Raw genomic sequence first — 7,859 nt, 5'->3', positions numbered from 1 at the left:
TCACCTATTGTACTCTATGCTACTTTCTCCCCACCCCCCCCCTCCTCTAGCTTATCTCTCCACGCTTCAGGCTCTCTGCCTTTATTCCTGATGAAGGGCTTTTGCCCGAAACATCGATTTTGCTGCTGGTCGGATGCTGCCTGAACTGCTGTGCTCTTCCAGCACCACTGATCCATTATCAGTACAGTAGCCAGGCGGCAGAAAACAAGCAAGTTGTGTGGAAAGTGTGACCTGTTGCACCCAATGCAAAGCTGGCCTGCATTCCAAGTTCTTTCCACATCATGCGTTGTAAAAAGACAATGAGCTCGCCTATATAAGAACTCTGACCCCAAAGATATAACCACAGACTACAGGAGGATACAGATAAATGAGAAGTGTGTGCAGCATGCTGGCAGCAACAAGAGGGACTGGCTCAGATCTGCATAAGCGCATAATGAGATTTGCAGCAAAGTAACCAGGATGAAGATTCAGAATGGAAGAACTTTCAAAAGGAATATGAACAGGCTTCCAACATTGTGTTATGATAGAGATAACAGAATCTATTATCATCATATAACAAAAGAAAATTGGAAATAACATATTCATGATCTAAATCAATACAGTAGTACTGCAAATATGTTCCTAATTACCATCCTGAAGGATGTAAACCTGGTGGTCATTGATATCTGCTACAGCAGCAAAATTGACTGTAATATTGGGTTCTACATTGATACATTGATGATAGTGAGAACTACCAATGCTAGAGATCAGAGTAGATGAAGAGTGGAGCTGGAAAAAGCACATCAGGTCAAGCAACATAAGAGGAGGAGGGGAGTCGACATTTGAGGTCAGAACCTTTCATCAGGATTGCCTCAAGAGACACAACTCTGGAATGTCACACCTGCAAGTACCAAATAAGCCTGAAAGAGAGAAAATGCACCACAAACTGAACTTGCCATTTCCTGAGCATATTTCAGACGGTGAACATGACAGTTAAAAAAGACAGCAATCTGGCTGAGTGAAATATTCAAGTTTTTCACTTTCACTTTCAAAAATAGACAGGGATAGGGGTCAAAAGCAGGTTTCAACTTGGTCTATTGGTGCTAGTGGCTTAACGTTCTGAACGAGTATCATAACTTTTGGAACAGCCCTTTAAACACTCTTGCACTGCAGGTAAAGTAAAGGGTATGACTCTCACACTCTCAGTGCTGCCAGTCAGCTGCTGCCAAAACACAACAGACAAACGAGTTTCAGTCAATCCACAAAGCCAAGAATTTTAAAATTGAATGTTCAACTATCAAAATCACTGCTAACAGAAACATTCATTGCAAAGGCTGTAATGTTCAACTACCTGTCACACATCAACAGTTCAGAGATTGCTCTGTATTTTAGATTAGATTTCCTACAGTGTAGAAACAGGCCCTTTGGCCCAACCAGTCCACATTGATCCTCCAAAACGTAACCCACCCAAACCCATGCACCTAACACTATGGGCAATTTAGCATGGCCAATTCACCTGACCTGCACATCTTTGGGCTGTGGGAGGAAACCCACCAGACATGGGAAGAATGTGCAAACTCCACACAGACAGTCACCCAAGGCTGAGATCAAACCTGGGACCCTGGTGCTGTGAGGCTGCAGTGCTAATCACTGAGCCACCGTGTCACTCCAATTTAAACTTAATCTTTTTGGACTCACCTCTTATTTCTACTCTCTGTGTATGTGTGTTTTGTTATTAATATTTTGCACATTTTATAAATAATAAACATTCTTTTCGTTAATTGAAGAAACCATCTTAAATTGGCTTCTTTTAAAAATAAGTTAAGTTAGTTCTGAGAGAACAATACCTATTGCAACCAACCAAGGATCAGGTAAATAATCAAAATGAACAAGTTCACTCCTCCTTCACTGGTTTAAGGTATTCCTTCTGGAATTGTAACAAATTGGGGAACCTCAGTTGTAATGCTAATACAATGATAATTTCACTTAGGATTTCACATTACTGATAATTGGAATGATTTACAAAATATAGAAATACAAATTGGCTCCTGAACTCATTTCTAGCCTTCTCTTTAAGAACTTTTGGAAGGGGCTGATGTATGGATATGGATATGAACACGGGGTAGATTCTTGATTGATCATTCTCATTATTTTCGAACAAATTTAATACCGTTTAAATGAATGTTATATTTCTGTGATATTTTTTTCTTTATTATTTACATTTTTTAATGAATTGGCAATGTATTCAAACTAAATTTCTGTGTGGAATTTTCTGTATGGATAATGAAATTATAAGCAAAAGTGAGTTTTCATGTGGAAGGATGAAAGCTCTCGCATCTGGGTATCTATATCTTTTTCTGAGGGGTACAGCTCCAAGAGACAAAGAAAACTGAATTAAGTCACACCTTCAACCATCTCAAGACACATCAACACATGTTACAGCAAACTAAACACTTTGGAAGCTTAAGTACTTCGCAGCTAGTTTTCCCACAGGAACTTCCCAAAAATTGTAATGCGATAATGATCAGGTTGTATATAGTACTGATGTTGGTTGCGGAATGGTTATTGGCCAGGACACCAGGAGGAACTCCATTTTTTTTTGAAGACCACTCAAATCTCTGGAGTTGGATTTGAATCCATAACATTGAAAATTAGAAGTTAGCATCTGGCCCACTGAGCCACAATTGGCAGAGGCTACCTTTGAATCTTGGCATTCTTTTAGTTTGCTTCCTTGCTCTGTCTTAGCAGCGAGTTTTTTTTTTGCAGATTTTCTCTTCTGCTCTACCTCATACTAACTCTTTCAGGGATTCAGTTCCAAGTGACTGCACTGGTCTTCAGTAACTCATCCACTTTGACAAATGTGAGGTGTCACAGGTAAGTACTGATAAGCCAGTCCAGCATAACGGTAGCAGGTACCAGTTATTCCTGCCTGCACATCGACCTGCTCCAGCAGGAGGTCAACGGATCACAGGCTGGAGAAGGTTCCCTTAGCACGTCTGTTCATTTCCTTTCCCAAAACACTGAGGCCAAATTGCAATGACACCTTCTACTGGTTAGACTGAGATTACCAAGTCAACAGGGGGATCAAACCTGAGCTTTCCAACTGTTAGATTTTGTATCACTCCGGTCAACACAGCTACACACAAGGTTACTGTGGGAAATAGTCCAAATGATGCACTCTATGTCCTTTCAAATGAGACATGGGAACCAACTTCAATTCATTGAATGCTTCACCACAGATATCTGTTAAGAGAGATAAAACAGATAATAATACAAAGGCGAAATGCATGTTTTTTTTTTACACAATTCCTGAGATGAAGGTATGAATTATCATGGGAAGCAGCACAAACTAAAACACCATGAATATGTGCAAGCATGCTAGCCCTTCCTGTTCAGGTATAAACAATGAAGATATCAGCATGTGAAATCAGACAAGGAAATTATCAATCTGTGAAGATCTGTGGAGAAAAGCTCACACATGCTTTCTCCAAATTGCATCATGTTTCAGAAAGCACAATGCTAAGGTTTCTATGACAAACATTGTGCTAACTCTATCACTAACAGTGGTGAAAATTCACTGAAGCCAAGACAGAAAATGCTGGAGAAACTGAGCAGGTTTGGCAGCATCTGTGGAAATAAAGGGAAGTTAACATTTCGGGTCCAGTGACCCTTCATCAGAGCTTGAATCTCCAGTAATTGCAGTTCTGTATTTTAGAATGAAACTTCACTGAGATAGATTTTCAGCTGAGATCTCAGCAGCCCGTGACAAAAGCCAACCCCAGCCTGTCAGGCTACTCTAGCCTTGGGCCTTAAATAGGGAGGGCAGGAGAGCAAGAGGTAGGACAACTGCAGCCAGGATGACTGCTGTGGTTCCGAGCACTAGCCCCGAATAGCAGCATTATTCTTTCTGAATGCCCTGTTGCTACTAAATCTCTGGAACACAGCACTTATTCACACATGGCACAGGAATTTTCATGAGATCATGAACATATGAACAAGGAAGAAAAGTAGGCTACTCAGCCCTTCAAGCCTATTCCAACATTGGATAAGATCATAGCTGATCTGATTTTAAGTTCAACTCTGCATTCCGGCATACCTCCAATAATCTTTGAGCTCCTTGGTAGTCAAGTATCTATCTACCTCTGCCTTAAAAATACTTTGAGACTCTGTTTCCACTGTCTTTTGAGGAAATGAATTTCAAAAATGCACTATCCTCCAAAAGAGTCACAGAGTCATACAGCATGGAAACAGATCCTTTGACCTTACTCTTCCATCTTGACCATTTTTCCTAAAACTGAATCAGTCCCATTTCCCTGCATTTAGCCCATATCTTTCTAAACCTGCCCAAATGTCATAGAGTCGTAGAGTCATAGAGATGTACAGCATGGAAACAGGCCCTTTGGTCCAATCTGTCCATGCCGACCAGATATCCCTACCCAATACATTCCCATCTGTCAGCACCCAACCCATATTCCTCCAAACCCTTTCTATTCATATACCCATCCAAATGCCTCTTAAATGTTGTAATTGTGCCAGCCTCCACCACTTGCTCTGGCAGCTCATTCCATACACGTACCACCCTCTGTGTGAAAAAATTGCCCCTTAGGTCTCTTTTATATCTTTCCTCTCTCACCCTAAACCTATGCCCTCTAGTTCTAGACTCCCTGACCCCAGGGAAAAGACTTTGTCCATTTACCTATCCATGCCCCTCATATAAACCTCTATAAGGTCACCCCTCAGCCTCCGATGCTCCAGCGAAAACAGCCCCAGCCTGTTCAGCCTTTCCATATAGCTCAAATCCTCCAACCCTGGCAACATCTTTGTAAATCTTTTCTGAACCCCTTCAAGTTTCACAACACCTTTCCTTCCGATAGGAAAGAGACCAGAATTGCATGCAATATTCCAACAGTGGCTTAACCAATGTCCTGTACAGCCACAACATGGCCTCCCAACTCCTGTATTCATTACTCTGACCAAGAAAGGAAAGCATACCAAACGCGTTCTTCACTATTCTATCTACCTACGACTCCGCTTTCAAGGAGCTATGAACCTGTACTCCAAGGTCTCTTTGTTCAGCAACACTCCATAGGACCTTACCATTAAGTGTATAAGTCCTGCTAAGATTTGCTTTCCCAAAATGCAGCACCTCGCATTTATCTGAAGTAACTCCATCTGCCACTTCTCAGCCCATTGGCCCATCGGGTCAAGATCCTGTTGTAATCTGAGGTAACCCTCTTCGCTGTCCACTACATCTCCAATTTTGGTGCATCTGCATCTACTAACTGTAACTCTTATGCTCGCATCCAAATCATTTATGTAAATGACAAAAAGTAGAGGACCCAGCACCGATCCTTGTGGCACTCCATTGATCACAGGCCTCCAGTCTGATAAACAACCCTCCACCACCACCCTCTGTCTTCTATCTTTGAGCCAGTTCTGTATCCAAATGGCTACTTCCCCCTGTATCCCATGACATCTAACCTTGCTAATCAGTCTCCCATGGGGAACCTTGTCAAACGCCTTACTGAAGTCCATATAGATCATATCTACCGCTCTGCCCTCATCAATCCTCTTTGCTACTTCATCAAAAAACTCAATCAAGTTTGTGAGACATGATTTCCCATGCACAAAGCATGTTGACTATCCCTAATCAGTCCTTGCCTTTCAAATACATGTACATCCTGTCCCTCAGAATTCCCTCCAACAACTTGCCCACCACCGAGGTCAGGCTCACTGGTCTATAGTTCCCTGGTTTGTCCTTACCACCCTTCTTAAATAGCGGCACCACATTTGCCAACCTCTAGTCTGCCGGTACCTCACCTGTGAGTATTGATGATACAAATATCTCAGCAAGAGGCCCAGCAATCACTTCTCTAGCTTCCCACAGAGTTCTCGGCTACACCTGATTGGGTCCTGGGGATTTATCTACCTTTACCCATTTCAAGACATCCAGCACTTCCTCCTCTGTAATCTGTCTTTTAAATATTGCAATTGTACTAGCATCGAGCACTTCCTCTGGCAAATTGTTCATATACGCACCACCCTCTACGTGAAAAAGTTGCCCTGCAGGTCCCTTTTACATATTTTCCTTCTCGCCTTAAACGTATGCCCTCTACCTTTGGACTCCCCTACTCAGGGGAAAAGACCTTTGCTATTCGCCTTATCTGTGCCACTCATGATTCGGTAAACCTCAATAAGCTCACCTCTGAATCTTCTACACTCCAGGGAAGAAAAGTCTGATTATCCAGCCTCTCCTTATAACCCTCCTCCTCAACCCCTCTAGACTCAGAAAGACCCTAGTAAACCTTTTCAGAACCCTTTCCAATCTAATAATACCTTACATATGGCAGGATGCCCAGAATTGTATTAAGAACTCCAAATGTGGCCTTACCAATGTCTTGTCCAGCTGTAACATGACGTTCCAACTTCTGTACTCAATGCTCTGACCAATGAAGGCAAACATGTCAAATTCCTTCTTCACCATTCTGTCTACTTGTGATGTCACTTTCAAGGATCTATGTACCTGTACCCCCAGGTCTGCCTGTTAGACAACACTCCCCTAACTTAACTGTGTAAGTCCTGTCCTGGTTTGTCTTATGAAAATGCAACATCTCACATTTATCTAAATTGAACTTCATCCACTATTTCTCAGCCCACTGATCCAGTTGATCAAACTCCTGTTGTACTCTTAGTTAATCTTCTTCACTGTCCAGTCTACCACCAATTTTTGTGTTATCTGCAGACTTACTAACTATGTTTCCTATATTCTAATCCAAATTGTTTATATAAATGATAAACAACAGTGGACACATCGCTGATCCTAGCAGCACACTGCTGGTCACAGGTCTCCGGTCTGAACAATCCTCTACCACCACCCTCTATCTCCCACTGTCAAGCCAATTTTGTATCCAATTGACTATCTGTCTTTGGATCCCATGTAATCTAACCTTACTAAACAGTCTACAATGTGGAACCTTGTTGAAGATCAGAAGTCACACGACACCAGGTTATAGTGCAACAGGTTTATTTGAAATCACAAGCTTTCGGAACGCTGCTTCTTCATCAGGTGAAGTGATGAGAGCCACGCAGGCACAGAATTTAAAGGCAGAGACAACAAACGATCCTACAAATGATGCCAACAGGCTGAATAATAGGTCTCTGCAGGTGATCAAAAGTGTCAATAGCTGAATGGCAAGTGAAGAGATTACTATAATCCATTGAGGCAGAGAGATAATTACAGAACATTAAAAATAAGGTGGTGCTGGAGACATGCCAAATGGTTGTAATAACATAATAATTAGAAGAGTCGCATACTGAGGATCTAACCAAAGTAACAAATAATCCAAAACTGCACAAACTAATTAAGGTAGAGAGATAATAACAAGCTATGGAGTGGGTGTTGCTAAAACAGGACAGGAAGAAAGATTTTACAGATACAGAAGGGTGATGGGGTTACATGTAATGTGACATCATAAACACATTAGAGCTCTTTGAGAAGATCAGCGGCACACTAGTGGGTCCCCGATATTAGGACTGATAGCAGAAGCTGTAATGCAATGCTTAGAATGGACAACCGTCCCCACCATTCAAAGTAAACTCTGGATCCGGTATGTAGATGACACCCTTGTCATCATTAAACATACACAACTGGAAGAAACTCACCATCACATCAATTACATCCTCACCGGAATAAAGTTCACTAAAGAAGAGGAGAACAACTGCAGATTGCCCTTCTGGATGCACTAGTGGAACACACATCTACCAGGGAACACCAGACCAGTATGTACAGGAAGTACACCCATACCGACCAGGTACTGAATTATAACAGCAACCACCCCAACACCCATAATTGGAGTGACATAATTTAAATGGGTAAGGAG

Source organism: Chiloscyllium plagiosum, chromosome 4 (assembly GCF_004010195.1).
Source record: "Chiloscyllium plagiosum isolate BGI_BamShark_2017 chromosome 4, ASM401019v2, whole genome shotgun sequence".
NCBI classification, from domain to species: domain Eukaryota; kingdom Metazoa; phylum Chordata; class Chondrichthyes; order Orectolobiformes; family Hemiscylliidae; genus Chiloscyllium; species Chiloscyllium plagiosum.
The sequence above is the reverse complement of the archived record's forward strand: the minus strand, read 5'-3'. Positions refer to the sequence as shown.